The sequence below is a fragment of the Ptychodera flava genome, chromosome 8 (genome assembly GCF_041260155.1).
Source record: "Ptychodera flava strain L36383 chromosome 8, AS_Pfla_20210202, whole genome shotgun sequence".
In the NCBI taxonomy this organism is placed as follows: domain Eukaryota; kingdom Metazoa; phylum Hemichordata; class Enteropneusta; family Ptychoderidae; genus Ptychodera; species Ptychodera flava.
The window spans coordinates 9693509-9712771 of NC_091935.1; positions in this window are offsets into that span (position 1 = coordinate 9693509).

Here is a 19263-nt window from a genome sequence, read left to right on the forward strand (position 1 = left end):
ATTCCTAAAACTCTTACCACTGGCCAGATTTGGTTGAAGCTCGGTGTGCAGGCTCTTTATAGTGACTTTAGTTACATTTGTTCAAATTGTGGTGAAATTTTGATAGTTGTATTTTTGGGACGATTTTTCCAATTTTTGGTTAAAAAAATAATTTTCTCCCAAAGTATACGTTGAATTGCTTTGAAACTTGATACTCCTGATCCTAGGGTTGCCTTCTGTCTGATTTGTAAAAATTGTGGTGAAATTTTTGATTTGTGTTTTTGGGGTAACTTTTTGCATTTTTGGTCAAAAAATCAGTTTCTAAGAATGAACCATTCTGATTGTATTGAAACTTGGTATGCATGTTACCCAGAGGCATACTTACTTGAGTGTCTTCAAATTGTGGTGAAATTTTCATATTTGTATTTTTTGGGCAATTATCCCCATTTTCGATAAACAAACTATTTTCAAATGGCTTTGGAACTTGGTTTGCATGTTCACAGAGGTAAACATAGTTAAGTTTACTCACTCTGGCCTGCCACATCAAAACAAATGTGAGCCCAGTGTCATTGACAGTATTTTTTGGTATATGATTTATTTGTATTCAATTGGAGTCAGTACTAAAGCAAAGGACAAAGTAACTAGTCTTTATGAAAAATCTTTTACATTTCTCTTGTTAGTGAAGTCATCAAAAGTTGAATATCATTCATCAATGAAAGTACAATATACTGAATTAAATGTGTACATACATGACATGCTAAAAGTAGTTCAATATTTTAACAACTGACATATCATATATGGATACCAATTACACAACTGCACAATTGACTATATTTTAAAAACTAGCGAATGAAAAATGTAAATTCAAATTTTACAGGTAACAAGTAAGTTTACAAAAGAAATACCTCCATACAAAATCTGTGAAGTGTTACAGTAAGGCCTCAGTACTAGTTATTTCCATTTTGAGATTGTTTTGCTGAGTCTCGACCACTATGGAAGGAGGTTTATTGTACATTACCTGTTGAGTTATTTAGAGTGATAATAAATAAATAAATAATAATAGTAATAAAAATAATAATAATAATAATAATAATAATAAATATAGCTGCAAGCAGCGATGACTGGGTTTCGACACGTCGCAGCATTAGAGCAAAAGAAGAATTAGATATGCACCTACCTATGAGTCATGGGCACATTTGTTTAAATGGTGCAAAAGTCATCCTTTTAACCTGCTATTTGTACAAAAAAGTTTTATCAAATACTTATGCCAATGTACCAAAGGTCAGACCTCTAGCTCTGTTTGCCAGCTGAGAAATACATATGCGCATAATAAATGAGGTACAAGATGTGTCATTGTAAGGTCTAATATCCTATCAAAATTGACGGGTATAGAACTTGTGGTTACCATGGTGTCGAAACCCTAATAATATTTTAACCACATTTTGCCAAAGAAATTACCCGTTTTTTAGCTCATATTTGCTATGTGTATAAATACCAAAAAGAGCTTATATGGTTGGTCGGTGGCGTCTGTATGTTAATATGTGCGGATGTATGTCTGTCCAACTCAAAAACTCCCAAACCGCCACATGTACCATCTTAGTATGTGGTGTACAGGTAGACCTAGAGGTTGAGATGTGAATTTGTTCAAATGAACATGTCAGTGTCAAAAATATATGCAAATGAGGAAAGAAAAAAGGAAAATCCTGCAAATGTGTGGGGGGGGTGGTATTAACTGAAACAGCCCACACATCTAAGTGAGAGGTTCTATCAGACATGACCTCATTCGTATGCAGTGTACCTTCTGTGTGTGGGAATAGTGGCAGTAAATGAAACAGCCTACAAGCCTGACTGAGTCATTTCCTGTCATTGTTCATGAACTGATACACATTCAGTTCGTGTACACTCTAAACTAGGAGACATTCAAAATGTATCCCATAAATGCCCATATGACTAAATAAACCCATCACCGTGTCGATAATGTCATGCGGAACACCGCCGCCAACGTTGAAACGTACGTCTGTGGTTTGACACTTGGGCATATCGCGACTGCTCGACTCCACTATCGAGGAAAACAACAGAGTTGCAGCAACAGAATGATGGAATTAAAACATCGTAAAGTTCATGCAATGGACGGAAGACGCTTTCACATGGTCTTCTAGACGTTTTTAGCTGAGGACTCACAATTGATGTAACCATCGGATGGCCAGTCATTTCATGTCTTCGTCCACGGTTCGATATAACGCCGGGAACACAGACCTGTGTGCAGGGCTATACGGATACGACTGCAAAACTGGTCAGGCGACCTGCGATCAATAATTCTTCCTGTTTTCAAAACCGCGCAAAGTTGCGCACCTATCCGTGGGACCCAAGTGGTAGGCATCATTAGAAAGCTGGTTTTCTGCCCCTTTGAATGATATAAGAAATAACTAAGTAAGCTAGAACTACGATCGTAAAACGCCTACAAAAATTAGTCAACTGTCAACGTTAAAATCGCAGGAAAGTGTGATGGCGATTTGGGTATTTCAATGACTAACTTCAAAATGATGTAACAAGAAAAGTCTCGCACGTACCACCCTCGAAAGCTACCATTTAAATGTGTTGACCATTTTGGAGATATTTTCATCCGAAAAACACCGAATATCTGTCAACTGGGGTTAAAAACCCCCGCCGAAAGTTGCCAATTGGTTCGTTCCCGCAAAATCGTATGTTCACTTCCGCTTTTACAAATTTAAATATTCATGAGAAATTCCCTTCCGCCATTGGCCAATACAAAAGGTCATGACAACATCTCCTATTTTAGAGTGTACATGAACTGATATTGACAGACATGCTCAAACTAAGAGGGACTATGTTGAAACAGTCCTCTGCTATGCCTATTCCTGAACTTGACCTCCAGTACCTAAAGTTTCAGACCTTATTTACTTTTGTCATTCTTGTTTTCTGGTTTAAATATTTCTCGAATGGACCAATTCAAACCTAATGGGAGCACACTGTCCTTGACAGTTTTTTTCTTGTATGTTTTTAGCTCCCATATATGCATATTATGTATATATGCAAATGGGAGGTATTCGTATAAGGTGGAAAAATGTCGTCTGTATGTATGTATGTATGTATGTATGTATGTATGTATGTATGTATGTATGTCCGTCCACATCAAAAACTCCTAAACCGTAGCACCTACTGTCTTAGTATTTGGTGTACAGGTGCACATAGGGGTGGAGATGTGAATTTATTCAAATGAACATGTCAGTGCCAAAAATATGCAAATGAGGGGAAAAAAAGAAAAATCCTGCAAATGGCTAAAACTCAGTAAGCATTGGTCAGATTTGGTTGAAACTTGGTATGCAGATTTCTTTAGGTATTCTAAATTATGTGTGCAAAAATTGGGATGAAATTTTCATGTTTGTATTTTTAGGGTATTTTTTCCGTTTTTAGTCAAAAAATCTTGTTCTCTGAAATCGCTGGTCTTATTGCTATGAAACTTAATATTCATGTTCCGCAGGATGGCCTCAGTCATGCTTGTACAAATTGTATTGATATTGTCATATTTGTAATTTTGGGGCAATTTTCCCAATTTTTGATAAAAAAACTTTTTATCCAACAGGGAAAGACACTAAGGGTTGTCCGATTGCCTGGGGCGAGTGAAAGTCACGTTCGGGCAAGTGAACCTCTGATGCCACTTGCCCGACGGGACAACTGAAAAAAATAATACCTAGAAATTGAATTCACAAGAGCGATTTTCTGGCGAGGGAACACGGTATCATATTATGTCATTGTGAACATTTCCATAAGATTTTTTCATAAAATTGCATGAAGAATTGATGAAAAGAATCATATAATCGCTTCCAATAAAACGCAATTCAAACAATACCACCGGTTAAATACCGTACGCTGATTTTGCATATGAAAAAGCTGTTCAGCTGGTGGAGCGTACGTTCACCAAAGTTCATTGCATTGACTGTGAGGTTACGGTGTCTCACAATATGTCGATACGGTAAAAAAAAGAAACACACAGCGGTTTTTGTGCTTTGTATGAGCATGTATAATAAGGTAAAAATAAAAGTCTAGTGGTGAAAAATCACCACAAAAAATGAGACTTTTACTAAAACGTACTCTTCAATGTTAACTTGTTGAGTGACAGTGAGTGAGTGGCATCGTGGCAAGACCGCATGCAATGAAAGTCATGAGCAAGCTTTGGTGTCAACGGGTCCTGTCTTTGAATTTTCAATGAACACTGACTTAATTTTCAGGTCAATAAGCCAAAAGTTACTTGTCCGTGGCGACCAACCTCTCTTTTTGTGAAATTTCCCATTCTAAATTGACTGTCAAGAAGCAATTGGAGCGAGGATTGACATCGACAAATTCAGCTTGTAAAATACATTGAAAAATACCGACGCCTTAGGTTGCTGGTTTAAATTCTATTTAGTCTGCGCATGAGCATTAAAGACCACCTAGGTTATTAGAAAAAAACATAGGATACTGCTATAGTGCAATGGTAATCCAAACTTCATAGGGCTGGTGCATGATATAAGCGCAGTAAAAAACATGACAAAGAAGTACATATTTTTCAGAAGCTTCAAAACATACCTTTAGAGCTACAGATTTTTCTCTTTCAGTATAGATAAGTTAAAACTTTTAACTGCAAAAATACCTTGAAGGTACATTGAAATGGCTGTTATTATAGGAATTGTAAGAATTTTTTCTATGAATATGAAAGCCCCAATAGCTGTAAATCTTGAAATTTGTTGATCTAAAAAAGGCTTCCTATTTTCTGTGGTTTTCTTTAAATTCTACCTATTTACAGGATATAGTCTTTCACTGCTTTACAAAACATTCTTTATTGAAAAATTGGACAAGTAAATTTACATTGTAACCATTGTTTTGATTGCCCGCCATACTACAAAGAAAACAAAGCATCTGTGTCCTTTGTGAACACACCACCGCTAAGTTGATGAAAGACAGGAGGGTTTATTGCAAAAAGGAGAACGTAAACGCCAACAAAGTATATAATAAAGCACAAGATGAAACGGCAAAAATAAAGCAGTAAGGGGCATAGAACTAGTGCCCTCGCAGATCTCAAACTAAGTACTATCAAAACTTACAATACAAAACAGTCAAAATATAAGTAGCAAACTAACCTACAATAAAATATGAGCAAAATATATGGGAGAGGGCCCCTTCAGTCAAGCAACCGAGCAACGGTCATTGGTGACCTTTGGGTCAAGGTCTGAATGACCTTGATGATGAATCCATCCTGAGAGGCCGCAATGTGGGAAAGGAGTGGAATTCCCGAGAAATGGGGGTCAGGATGGAATCCAAAGCCCAAACGAAGGAAGCATGACTGAAGTGACCCCCAAAAGGAGGGAAGAAATTGAGAATGATGTTAGTAAAGGGGATCTCGCACCCAGGGGAACACCGCAGTGGTGATATGGCCTGGGGGAGGGGGTCCTGGGGGACAGGTAAACTGTACGAGCCCAGGTGGAAACATGATGAACGGAGACGGGGTTCTCGCACCCAAGGGATCATCGCGGTGGTGATACGGCTTGGGGGGGGGGGGCCCGGGGGACAGGTAAAACTGTGCGAGCCCGGGTGGAAACATGATGAATGGAGACGAGGTTCTCATGCCCAAGGGATCACTGCGGTGGTGATACGGCTTGGGGGAGGGGGTCCCGGGGGACAGGTAAACTGTGCGAGCCCGGGTGGAAACATGTAACGAAGACGAGGTTCTCGCGCCCAAGGGATCACCGCGGTGGTGATACGGCTTGGGGGAGGGGGTCCCGGGGGACAGGTAAACTGTACGAGCCCGGGTGGAAACATTGAACGAAGACAAGGTTCTCGCGCCCAAGGGATCATCGTGGTGATGATACGGCTTGGGGGGAGGGGGTCCTGGGGGACAGGTAAACTGTGGGAGCCCAGGTGGAAACATGTAGGAACGTTAGGTGACAGGACACAGACGTGGAACACGACGAGACATGTAACGTGTGAGTCATAATGCAATGGAACGAGGCTGACTTGCAATGACGACTAGGCAGCCGTTAAAATGTTTGAGTGTGCACCCAGTGAGTCCAGAATTAAACAGGGTGGCGCCATGAGAATTAGGAGGCTAGCCGTTGAAAAGCATGACGCAAGGAAGTTTCTGATGTTCTTATGTAAAGTCGATAGCAGTTGCTGGACCATCTGCCCAATGTCTGGATCAGGTGGTCTGGAATTTGTGATGCTGCGGCTGAAGTGGCTGCTCCAATGCGGAAGGAATGGCAAGCGAAGAAATCCGGTCGAAGGCCGATACGTGATAAAACAGTCCGCAGAAATGTTGTGAACGTGTTGCGGTCTAAAGGTGTTCTTTCTGGCAGGAGGAAAAAGGGTTCGGATGCACTTGGACACATAGCTTGACGGACAGACATGAAACGAAGTAGTGTGGAAACAGGACAGATTGCGGTACCCGTGGGGAAGAGGCGCAGGTTGAAGCCGCGGCGAAATTGGTCAGTTTTTGATGACTTCAGTCGTACTGACAGACAGGAGACTCGTCTGTTGGATGCAGTGGTGGTAACGTCCCCGAAGCAGAGGTTACGCTGGGGGTCAAACTTATGGGTGGTGGATGTGAACTCGCTACAGCGTAGAAACCCGAAGAAGGCAAGGAGGAATGCCGATTGCAACAGAAGGTCTACGTATGGGCCGAATACTCCTTCGTTGAGGATGTTGCACATGCGCCGGAGAATGTCGGCTGTAATGGGGAGGCGTGGTCTTGTGCTTGAGCCTTGTACACGATGGATCCCCTTGAGAACATTCTTGAGGCGTGGGTGAGGTTGGCCGTATTCTGACTCGAGGGGATTGCGATGGCCATTCATAATGTAATAGGAGCGTATTCCCGCTAGATACAGTTTGATAGTGGACAATTTCAGGTGAAGGAAGGTGGCACAGTGGGAAACAAAATATACTAAAAGCTCTTCAGACACATCAGGCAGAGACGTTGAACTCACTGGAACGTCTGACAACGAGCAGAAAGTTTTTCATGCGCGAACCCCCAATGAATAGGAACCGATTGTCCTCTTGCTTAGTGAAGCTTGTTGGAAGATTGCCACAGCTTCGTTCAGTGGAACATTACTTCTGAGGGCACTTGGCAGGGGGCTGGATCCACGTGTGGTGCCTCGTCCCGAAAGCGCTGCATCTGAAAACGAGACAGAGAGTCAGCAATAGTGTTCAACTTCCCAGGGATGTGTTCGGCATGAAACATGAAGTGATGTGTGGCTGCCAGAAGAACGAGGCGCCTCATTGATTTCATGATGATCGGTGACTTGGAGCGTCCTTTGTTGATGATGTGGACGGTAGCCGAATTGTCACAGTGGAACAGTATATGCGTTTGTGCGCCCAGAGATGGCCCAACAGGAGAGCGGCAATGACAATAGGATACAGTTCTTGGAAGGCTATAGAAAGTGCAGGGTCGGAGTCTAAGCGCAAGTTGCTGTCCCAGCGTTCTTGGAACCAGTGGCCGATGAAGAAGCCGCCTTGACCAATGCCGCTGGCATCTGTATAAAGTTCCATGTCTGATGCTGCTGTTGTACTCGTGTCTAGGAACATGGAAATGCCGTTCCAGCTCGCGAGAAAATGGTGCCACATTGTGAGATCGAGCCTGCTTTCTGATGAGATGGTGATGTGAAAGTCTAGTTTTTGTGTGGCCTTAGACAATTCAATAAGTCTAGAAATGAAAGTTCTTCCTGGAACCACGACGCGACACGCAAATGTGAGGTGACCGAGTAGACTGAGAAGTTGCCTTTTCGTGCAGGATTTGCAATTTAGGAAAGAAGCGACGAGACCGAGTATTCTGTCGAGTTTCTCTTGTGGCAGGCGGGCTTGCATCTAATTCAATGCCGAGGTATTCGAGGCAGTTGGTGGGCCCGACGGTTTTGTGCGGTGCAATCGGGATAGCGAGACGACGGAATATCAAGGTCAGGAGGGCCATTGTTCGGTTGGCATCAAAGGACAGAGGGTCGACGGTGAGGAAATCGTCAAGGAGGTGAAAAATGGTGTCAATACCGTATACCTTCTCTGCTATCCAAGAAATGGCGGTTGAAAGTTGGTCGAAAATCTTTGGGCTAGAACGAGAGCCGAAGGGGAGACGTACGAAGAAGTAAAAACGGCCTTGCCACTGGATACCGTATAGATGCCATAGCGATGGATGGATAGGGATCAACTTGAAGGCATCAACAATGTCCGTTTTGCAGAGCCAAGAACCCTTTCCAAGTCTGAGAATAGAGGCAATGGCGTCATCCAGTTTAACGTAAGATAGACTGAATTCTTCCTTGTCAATGAGTTCGTTATGCTTGAAGTGACTGGGTCGTTACGCGGCGAGGATAGATCAACGATGAGACGTTTTTTTGCAGAATACTTCTTTTCGGCGAGACCGATAGGACTACAGCGGAAGTTAGCAAAGGGTGGCTGCTCAAACGGGCCGAGTAAATACCCTTTGCGTACTTCAGAATCTATTAGTTCTGAGACAGTTTGTGGCTGAGAGCGGGCTGAAAGTAAGTTACGGCCGATGAAAGTTGACGAGGGTGCATTGCGAACACCTGTGTGGAAGCCATCTTGCAAGCCTGAAATTACAGCGTTGACAAAGTTCCGATCTGGATGAGGGGCTAAATGTTCAATCAGACTTGCGATATTAATTGGAGTAGAGGCCTTCGATGGTAGTCACTTTGTTGTGGGGTTATTGCTAGGGCATTTTCCTTGGGCTTTGCTGTGCTTATCTGAGAAACATTGGGAGCAGTAGTGGGCATATGTACAGTTTGCCTTGGTGCAGCCGCTGGAGGCATTGAAATTATTGCATAGTTCTCTACCTTGATGGAATACACGAAGTCGTCCTTTTCTGTCTTGTGACGATGATCGAGAGGTCGCTGCTGAAGAAACCGGTTTCTTACTGCCTGGGGCCAGTTGAGGGCAGATTTCCGTAGCATGGGAAACGCTGCCGCAGAATTACACAATACCGCCCGTAGACCAGAAAAAATAGAGCAGAAGAGGTCGTTATCACGATGGGCCCAATCGACTTTGATATTGTGATTGAGAAGTAAAGCTGCCGCCCTCGCGGAAAAACGCCGGTGGTACTCGTAAAATGCTAGGCCACTGAAACGGCTGGACATGCCCACGATTTGACGTTGATACGCATCTAACTCTCCGCGTCGGTTCGGGAAAACCTCGCACATAACGTTTTTATAGATGGAGAAGGCTAGGATGAATTCCTGGATAGTAAGCGAGCGGGCTACTCGCGAATCGTATAGCGGTTTCAGTGATAGTGTTTAATTGCTGATCACGATGTGACGTTGGCTGTTGCTTGAACCAAAGCCGGGGATGAGTAAACAGGCAAGATTCACATCCTTACCTGCCAGGATATCGCGGCGAATCGCTGGAGACACCACTTCGATATGTGGTAGGCTTTCTGAAGGCGTTCTGCGGGTCCGTAGCAAGTTGTTGGACGACGATGTGGAGGGGATGACATCGACGTTGTTAGAACGTTGGGCGCCGCCATCTTGGATTGTGTTGTTTACGTTCTGGAGTGGAACTTCGGGAAGTGACGTCAGAGGGTTCATAGGTGACTCAGCGGCCGCTGGTTGAAGTTGCCGTTGCAGGATATTGGATATCGTGTTGACCGAGTCTTGCAGCTGCGTAAACATGGCAGTTGTTACATAACTATCTTCTTGGTGGTACTGTTGGCTTGGGACGCTGCCCGCCGAAATGCTGGCCGAAGGAACCATTGCAGACAATGGAACTGTTGAAGGAGACCTGGGTCCGAACTCGGTTTGAATGCCAGGACCGTCATTTGCCTGAGGCCGATTAGAAGGATTGTGAGTAATACGTGTAGTACCATGGACGTGTTCCGTATTCGCAGTTATAGTATCCAACGTTGCACTTGCAGTGGAACGAGACAGGGAGCGAGTGGCCGGCCTGGTGTAAGGCTGCGCGCGGGTCTTGAAGCTGGTTGAGCATTCAGACGCTGAGATTTTTTGGCTGTCTTCGGACGTCCTTTGGCTGGCATAGTTGTTCAACGGAAGGGATCGTAAGCGTATCCGGACAGAGAGTAATAGGCTGAGCTGGTATGGCATGAACTCAGCGGCTGAATGAATGAATGAATGAATGAATGGGAGCGATGAGACAAAGCCTTGATTATGTAGTGTCGTGTGCAAATGTGGCTGATTGGCTGGGAAGGATGATTGATAACAGTCATGGGTAGAAGAGCCGATTGACTAAGGGGACGACAGTGAAGATGTAAGGAAGGCAGATAGCTAGGTGTAATCACAAAACACATCTGTGATAAAACACAGATTCCACCAGTTGAAAATATTCAACCACTATGCATTACATTGGACTACTCTGTTGTTTCCGTGAATATTCAAATGATATATGCACGGTGTACACTGTTTTTGCTATATTTGCATGGGGTGCCATTTTACGTTTGGGCACACATTTATTATTTTTCTTGTTCAAAATTGCACATGCAGTCTCACTGGGGCAGTTAACAATACTTGTATTCCAACCCCTCAAAGAGCACATTCCAAAAACTTGTTTAGTTCAGAAGTAAAATCACGTAAAGAATGCTAAAAGATACAGCTAGTGGGGCTCTAATAATTGATTGAATATACATGAGCCGTCCTGCACTCTTAGAAGTGTGAGGAGAACCCTGTGAGAATGTCTGACATTTTCTCATGATAACATGATAATTTTCAAAATAAAGTGGGTGAAATGTAAAACCGATGTTTTAGCTTTTTCAAACACGTAAATTATACAGGGCAAGTGGTTTTCCAATTCGGACAAGTGAACTGAACCCCACTTGCCCGAAGGGCAAGTGGATAAAAAAATAAGTGTCTTTCCCTGTCCAAAAACTACTGATTTGATAGCTTTGATATTTGGTATACAGGTATCTAAGATTAATCTCAATATAATGTATTGAAGGTATGTTGAAACTGGCATTTTTTTTTATTTTGGGGGCAATTTTTGCCTTTTTTGGTCAACAAATTTTCTCCTATAACTTCTGATCTGGTATCTTTGATATCTAGTGTACAGGTTCCTAGGGTTTATGTTAATTAGATATATTCAAAATTAGGATGAAATCTGCAATTTTGTATTTTGGGGGCAATTTTCTCATTTTTGGTCAAAAAATTTGTTTATCAAAATTTACCAGTCTGATTGCTTTGATATTTAGTAAACCGGTTCTTAGGGTTTTTGTTAATAAGATATATTGAAATTAAGTTGAAATTCGCAATTTTGAATATTTGGGGCAACTTTGCGAAACTGTCAGTTTTACTGGGATATCTTTCATTTTGTATTTTAAGATTTTTAGTCCCCCCAGACGGTGTCCGGGGGACTTATAGGTTTGTCATGTCCTTGCGTGTGTGCGTGCGTCTGTCCGTTCACGCAGATATCTCAGAGATGCCTGGAGCGATTTCATTCAAACTTGGTACAAGGATTACTTCATATGTCATACAGATGCATGGCGATTTGTTTTGTGATACGATCCAATATGGCCGCCAGGCGGCCATTTTATTATGATTTTTTCATGTACAGAGCCATAACTCAGACATGTTTCAACCGATTTTATTCAAATCTGGTACAAGGACATTGACCAATGTATAGATATGCACATCAATTTGTTTTGTGATACGATCCAATATGGCCACCAGGCGGCCATTTTGTTTTGATTTTTTCATGTACAGAGCCATAACTCAGGCATATCTCAACTGATTTTATTCAAACTTTGTACAAGGACATTGACCTATATCATACATATTCACGTCGATTTATTTTGTGATACGATTCAATATGGCCGCCAGGCGGCCATTTTATTACGAGTTTTTCATGTACAAAGCCATTACTCAGGCATGTTATAACTGATTTTATTCAAAGTTGGTACAAGGACATTGATTAATGTCATAGATATGCACGTCAATTTTTCGTGTGATAAGATCTAATATGGCCGCCTTGCGGCCATTTTGTTACGATTTTTTTCATGTACAGAGCCATAACTCAGGCATATCTCGACGGATTTTATTCAAACTTGGTACAAAGACATTGACCAATGTCATACATATTCACGTTGATTTGTTTTGTGATACGATTCAATATGGCACCAGGCGGCCATTTTATTATGATTTTTTCATGTACAGAGCCATTACTCAGGCATGTTTTAACTGATTTTATTCAAAGTTGGTACAAGGACATTGACCAATGTCATAGATATGCACGTCAATTTTTCATGTGATACGATCCAATATGGCTGCCGTGCGGCCATTTTGTTACGATTTTTTCATGTACAGAGCCATAACTCAGGCATATATCTCAACGGATTTTATTCAAACTTGGTACAAGGACATTGACCTATGTCATACATATGCACATTGATTTGTTTTGTGATACGATCCAATATGGCCGACATGTGGCCATTTTATTACGATTTTTTCATGTCCTGAACTACAACTCAGACATGTATCAAGCGAATTTATTCAAAAGTATTTTTATCACAGACCTTATGAAGAGGACTCTATCCTCTCTGAGGACCTGTAATCAAAGTACCCATTAACAAGTGGGGACTGTGTCATCAACGATGACTTGTTTTGGTAATTTTATACCTACTGGAACTAAGAGTATATAATGTGGTGATTTAGTAAGCATTTGATATGGTAAACTGTATTTGGTGTTGAAATGCTGTAAAAAAATCCTGGCAGATTTTGAAAAAATTCCAAACAAATGCCAATAAAAAATTCAGCCAGAGAAGGTTTGACAAAAAGAAAAGGTGGGAGAGTGGTGAAAAAAGAATGTACAATGGATCGGATAAAAAAGATAATGTACCTCATCGATCTTCCAGACACTGTCCCTTATCAAATGGTCCACCCGATGTATTTTTGTGCGCAATTAACCATGCAGTGTATTTTATTTTAAGATGTCAAGTTAGGTAAGGATTTGAAAGGAATATTCAAGTTCACCACAGTTTAACTTTATCTCTTGTGTCATCATCCTTAGTTTGTAAGTTGTTCCAGATGTGGATGCACCAGCTGTTCTGGAAGAAAACAATGTTTACTTTTCCTGTAGGGTTTCTGAGTTGATGATTGTACGTTGAAACGTTGAAATTTCTCCATGTATCTGGTGTATGGGCAAAGTGTAAACATTGGTTGCATGTTATGTATTTCAGTCTATGTCAAATGTTGTAAATGAAAAATCAAGAACAGTTTACTGTGTGCTTGTAAAAGATAACATATTTGTCAATACATATACTGCCTTGCAGATTGATTGTCTCAAAGATTATCACAGAAGTAGAAAAGGAAAGAAACTAGTCAAATTGCTGTAACATATTCACTCTCAGTGCCTGTATAGGCCTATACTTAACTATTTTATCATTACAAACAGCTGTTGTTATATCTTTATCACTTTCCATGGGCCAAGGCACACTTGGGGTCAATGTCATCACTCTGTGCCAGTCTGTGTATGTCAGTCTGTCTGTCTGTATATGTATGTCCATGTTTCATACAATTGTTGACTTGTTTTGATAACTATATGGGAGCGAACAGTGATGTTGTCACTATTTTTTTATTTTGGAATGTTGTTCAATGAAGAAATAAGCCAGATTTGTGCTGCTGTTTCAACATACATGTACAAATGCTAGATATTACCTGATTTAGTTGAAATGCTTCTAGGTTTTGTTGACAAATTCTATGTTGTGCACGTACCTGAGAACGTCTATACCGATGACACCATCAAACCCAAAAAATGTCCAAAAAAACTGTTAAACTACGTCAAACCTCAACCCTGAACACACACCAGAAAATAAACATTTTACACATAGTCTCCAACCTGCATTTGGTGAACTTGATTATAGTTGCAGTATTTTAGCACATCAAAAACAATGTGTGCTATACATTTGGTAACACATTGGGCCCTTAGGTGTAATAAAGACTCTTTAGCTGTCATGGCCAGATAATGTAGGTATAAATAAAGAATTCAACCCTCAATACAGTATATGAATGCAATAATATGGTTAAACGTCCAATTATTTTCACAGCTGTATCATGTCCAGCCTTGACCTCTCCTACAAATGGAAATATGGACTGTTCTAATGGTGTTTTTATACAATAGTAATGTAAATGTTGTATTGATAAATTTCGTTCAGTTAATAACATTGATTTTAAATTCATGTTCAAAATCCATTTAAGGTAACTATCGACTGTAAGTTGAGAGAATTTCAGTTTAAAATTTTACACAATATCCTGTATACAAATGCTAAACTGAGTAAAATGAACATACCCACAGTTGATAATGCTCTTTGTTCTTTCTGCAAGAACAAAGAAGAAACTTTACTCCATATTTTACATGATTGTCAACATGTGCAACTATTTTGGGAAGCATTTTTCATGTTATGGGGACAAAAATTAAAATTGAGAGTAAGACCAAAAATATGGCAGATCATACTAGGTGATCCCAAACTTTCTAGTATTGTGAATTTCCTACTGCTTATTGGTAAAAGGTACATTATATTTGTCGTTGTAAAAAGACCTTGCCTAACTTTACAGCATACAAAAGATTTGTGAACTCTATACAAAAAACTGAGTATCACATTGCCTTGAGAAAAGATAAAATTTTTGCCCATTATAAAAAGTGGAGAATTTACAGTACTAATATTCATCGAGACCCTAGCACAATAGACATACACAATAATGATGTATGATCATTCTTTATTGATTTCTGTAATGCCTTTTTTTTTTCTCAGATTTAATGAGACATGTTTTTGAAAATTTTTGATAACTCCAATAAAAACGTTAAAAAAAAAAAAAAATGTTGTAATTGAAGGACGTGTATAGAGAAGTATCACTGCTCCCTGATTTGGACCACACGTACACGTTTTAACAGACTGAATAATAAATGGGTGCTGCACTCATAAAATAGCGCCCTCTCTGAGTAGTACAAAAACACAGTATTTCCAGCACATACACATTGTGATCATACCAGAAACAAGCATGATGCCATGTATTTGACTGCACAACACAAGATGGCTAACATCTTGTTGTTGTGATATTTATTTTCTGTGTCATATGATTAGCTTTGAAAATGGCAGGAAATCTAAAAGATGTTAAAACATTGGAATTAACATGTCACTTTCAACACTTATGACAGTGTTATACACTTTTTCAGTGTTTAATGGGTCTTATTTAACTATTCTAAAACTGAGGATACCCGGTATTTTTAGATCGGTTTATTTCACATTCACAGCTATTGGGGCTTTACTGCTGTCTTTCATCTGACATTTTGCTACACTTTGCAAGATGTATGCCAAAATATGTATGTACTGAATGCTGCTTTTCACTCTTGATTTCACAGCTGTATTATGTTCACCCTTGACCACTCCTACAAATGGAAATATGGACTGTTCTAATGGTAATGAATACAATAGTATGTGTACATTCAGCTGTAACATGGGGTCTGAGGGATCTGGTACAGGGTCCAGAACTTGCCAAGCCGATAAAACGTGGAGTGGAAGTGAATTCACTTGTACAGGTAAGTCATTGATATGCAAATGCGATCATATACTACATATATCTCTTTATAATAGATCTACTATTTCAGTAATGTTAAAGCCCCAATAGCAGTGAATTTTATGCATTATTTTCGTGATTTTATTTCAAACCAAAGTTGGTTCATGTAAATGTTCTAATTGAAGGATGCCATGTGTATAAAAATATCACTGCTCGCTGATTTGGACCACACCTACACATTTTAAGAGACTAATAAATTGGTGCTGCACTCATAAAATGGCTCCCTCTCTGAAAAGTACAAATACACAGTATTTCCACCACATACACATCGTGATCATACCAGAAACAAGCATGATGCCATGTATTTGACTGCACAACACATGATGGCTAACATTTTGTTGTTGTAATCTTTATTTTCTCTGTCATATGATAAGCTTTTGAAAATGGTGGGAAATCTAAAAGATGTTAAAACATTGGAATTTACATGCCACTTTCAACACTTATGACAGTGTTATACACTTTTTCAGTCTTTAATGGGTCTTATTCAACTATTGGAAAACTCAGGATTATTTTAGATGGGTTTATTTCACATTTACAGCTATTGGGGCTTTACTGCTGTCTTTCATCTGACACTTTGCTCCACTATGGAAGTTCAATGGCAAAATATGAGTGTACTGAATGTTTTAATTTACCATTGATTTCACAGCTGTATCATGTTCACCCTTGACCTCTCCTACAAATGGAAATATGGACTGTTCTAATGGTGATACATACAATAGTATGTGTACATTCAGCTGTGACACAGGGTATGAGGGATCTGGTACGGAATCCAGAACTTGTCAAGCTGATCAAACATGGAGTGGAAGTGATTTCACTTGTACAGGTAAGTCATTGATATGCAAATGGGATCATATACAACATATATATTTTTATAGTAGATCTACTATTTGATAGTGAAATTAAGAAGTGTTTTTCAACTACCTTTTTGCTACACTTTGCAAGATGAATGCCAAAATATGCACTATATTATATCATTGGTGTACAGCACTCTGATTTGATAAGAGCTCATTCCACTAATGCTAAAATACTGAAGTTGCAGTCCTGTACTGAGCTGCTAAACCAACATAGAGGGTTAACATGGAAAACAATAAAGGGAATGGCATTTACCTTGCGGGGAAATTTTGGGTGTAATTATTCAATATATAGACTTTTTCAGCCTCATTATAGAAATGCCTCACTTTATTTTTGGCATTTTGCCATACTTGCACTGTCACTTTTTGTTGTCTGCATGTGATTTCATTGGTTATGGTATGTGTGTAATGTCAATGTTATCCTAAGTTATAAAAATGCTGGGTTTCGGGTACTGAATAATATCCGAAGTTTGATCTCTCAGAAGATTGTTTTCTGCATTTGGGGATTAAAGCGATCATAATACCAAAATAAGATGACAGACAAAGTTGATTTAGTGAAATAGTAATAATAACAAAATCCATACAATTTTGGTACAATTCCCAAAGTAGCACCTGTTATTGGCTCATGCTATAATGAGTGAATTGTACTAAAACTCAGGTATTTCGAGGTATCAAAAACGGAGGAGTGAGGGATAAAGTGCGGGACACGCAAACTGTAATTTATGGGACTCTGAGGGAACGTCCGCAGAGAGTTAAAAACTGGACTCTGAGGGACGGGGGCGCCCCCAACGATGTGCATTGGTCCGGTACGCGCTGACGCGTTACTTTTCAGTTTGGCTTTTTCGTTTGCAATGGATCGCCAACAGCGTCGTCGGCATTTTGAATCCTGCCAACAGAACGTGAAAAGAAAGATGCAGCTACGCCAGGAAATCGCTTCAAACGTTTATTTTGTTTATTTCGTTTTTAGCAAAATCATTAGAAGAAAATATAACTTTCTATGTAGCCCATTCTTCACGATGTCCTGTCTGATGTGGCGCTTGGATTGCCACCACTGTCATGGCGAGAAATGGTATAACATCACAAGCAGATCGTGCCTCGAAGTTTATCGAAATGCTTGTACGTAAAATCTGTCTGGAGACGTAATTTCTCGTGTGAACAGATTATGACATAGCAACCACAGTCCCTCAACCTTAGCCCTGCGTACGATGCTGTGTGTTCCCGGCGTTATACGGCCTCTCACATGTAGTCTGTATAACGTCGGGAACACACAGCATGGTACGCAGGGCTATCTCTCAACCCACTTATAGACACGGTGAAAAAGACTATCGATATGTCCATCGATATCGATAGGCAGTAAATTGTAGTCCTCGTTTGTGTACGTTGCACAGGCAGACTCACTTTCTACGTTATTAGACACACACGTTTGTATTATTTGTCCCGAATTTACTAGTATTGTGCTGTCTGGAACCCTGATATAAGGCGTCGTAAAATGTTGCAAATTGATAAGTGCTGACAAATTCTGCGGTGTAACCACGGCACTCGAAGACACTGATTTGGTTGATAAAATGTGACATTGTTGTCGGGTTTCTTCGACTAGGCTTTGACGTGATTTTGACTGAAAGGTTTATCGTCATGTCGTTTTGTTTACTTGAAGTCATGTGCATGTTATGAAAAAAGGGTACTGAGAACATCAGACTATCGCATCTTACTTATTTCTTTTCCGCATACACGTTGTTACTATTTATAGTTAGAACCTGATTTAAAACACCGTACACGGTAAAACCAGCAGAGTACAGCTTAGAGTAACTCTTCAAACAAATGTCCCGACGCGATCATATCATCTACCGTTGATCTGAGTCAACATCTAAGCGAAAATTTCGATGACAGATTTGAGGCCACAGCATCAACTTAACAAAAATCGGTTGAGGAAAGACAAGTATGTCTGATGATTCTGCAAGCTACGACTCGACACAGGGACATTTTACAGAGAAAACTGCTTATGTAAACTTCCAGAGTTAAACATCAGCTCAACATTTGACTCTTGCTGATTACAAAAGCTATCGAGGAAATTGCGTTGCGGTAATTTTTGGGGCAACAGGCTCTCGAGGATCTAAAAATTATAAAGCGATCATTGCAGCTATGAAGTCAGTGTACTGGCTCACAAAAGACGATGTGGCAATGTTGAAATACGAATCACTGTTTAAAACTGTTTGAAACTCTAGAGAGTGGATACATCACGGGATAATCTACGATCAGACAGAGGCAGATCTGCAATATGATCGTTCATTAAAAGCAAGCAGTAAACCAGCTCTGTGGAAGTGAATTAAGTGCCCTCTCAGAAAAAAAGCACAGATATTTCTGCAGTCAAGAAACTAATCATTTGTCACAGTCATCGTCGATTACTGTACTCCATGCCACAGAGGCATAACTTCAGTAGCCTGTCAAGGTGAGGGATAGCAAGGCTGAGAACGCTGCTATAACTTTTTAAGTAAACGTCCTTGCGCGTAGCAGCGGACACCTAGTTTCTCCAGTTTCTCTTGAGCAGTTTTATCTGCTTCAAAAGCGACGGCATGAGTGTAATGACCGACAAGAAAAATTAAGTTTGAGTACGACTAAGACGTGAAATAAATCTGTACACTATTTGCCGTTATGTACATGTCAGGGTGCCGATATCGTGCTGTACTTGAAGAAATACAAAAAAAAACTAATTGATATGTGATTATGTAGCAGTGACACTGATAGACATTAGGGAACATTCAAATGCCCTGATATTGCTGTGTATCAAGTGTATCAAAACTTGCAACCGTGATTCGATTGTAAAAGTTATCCAACATTAGATATGATTTACTTACCTTAAGTCCATGTGC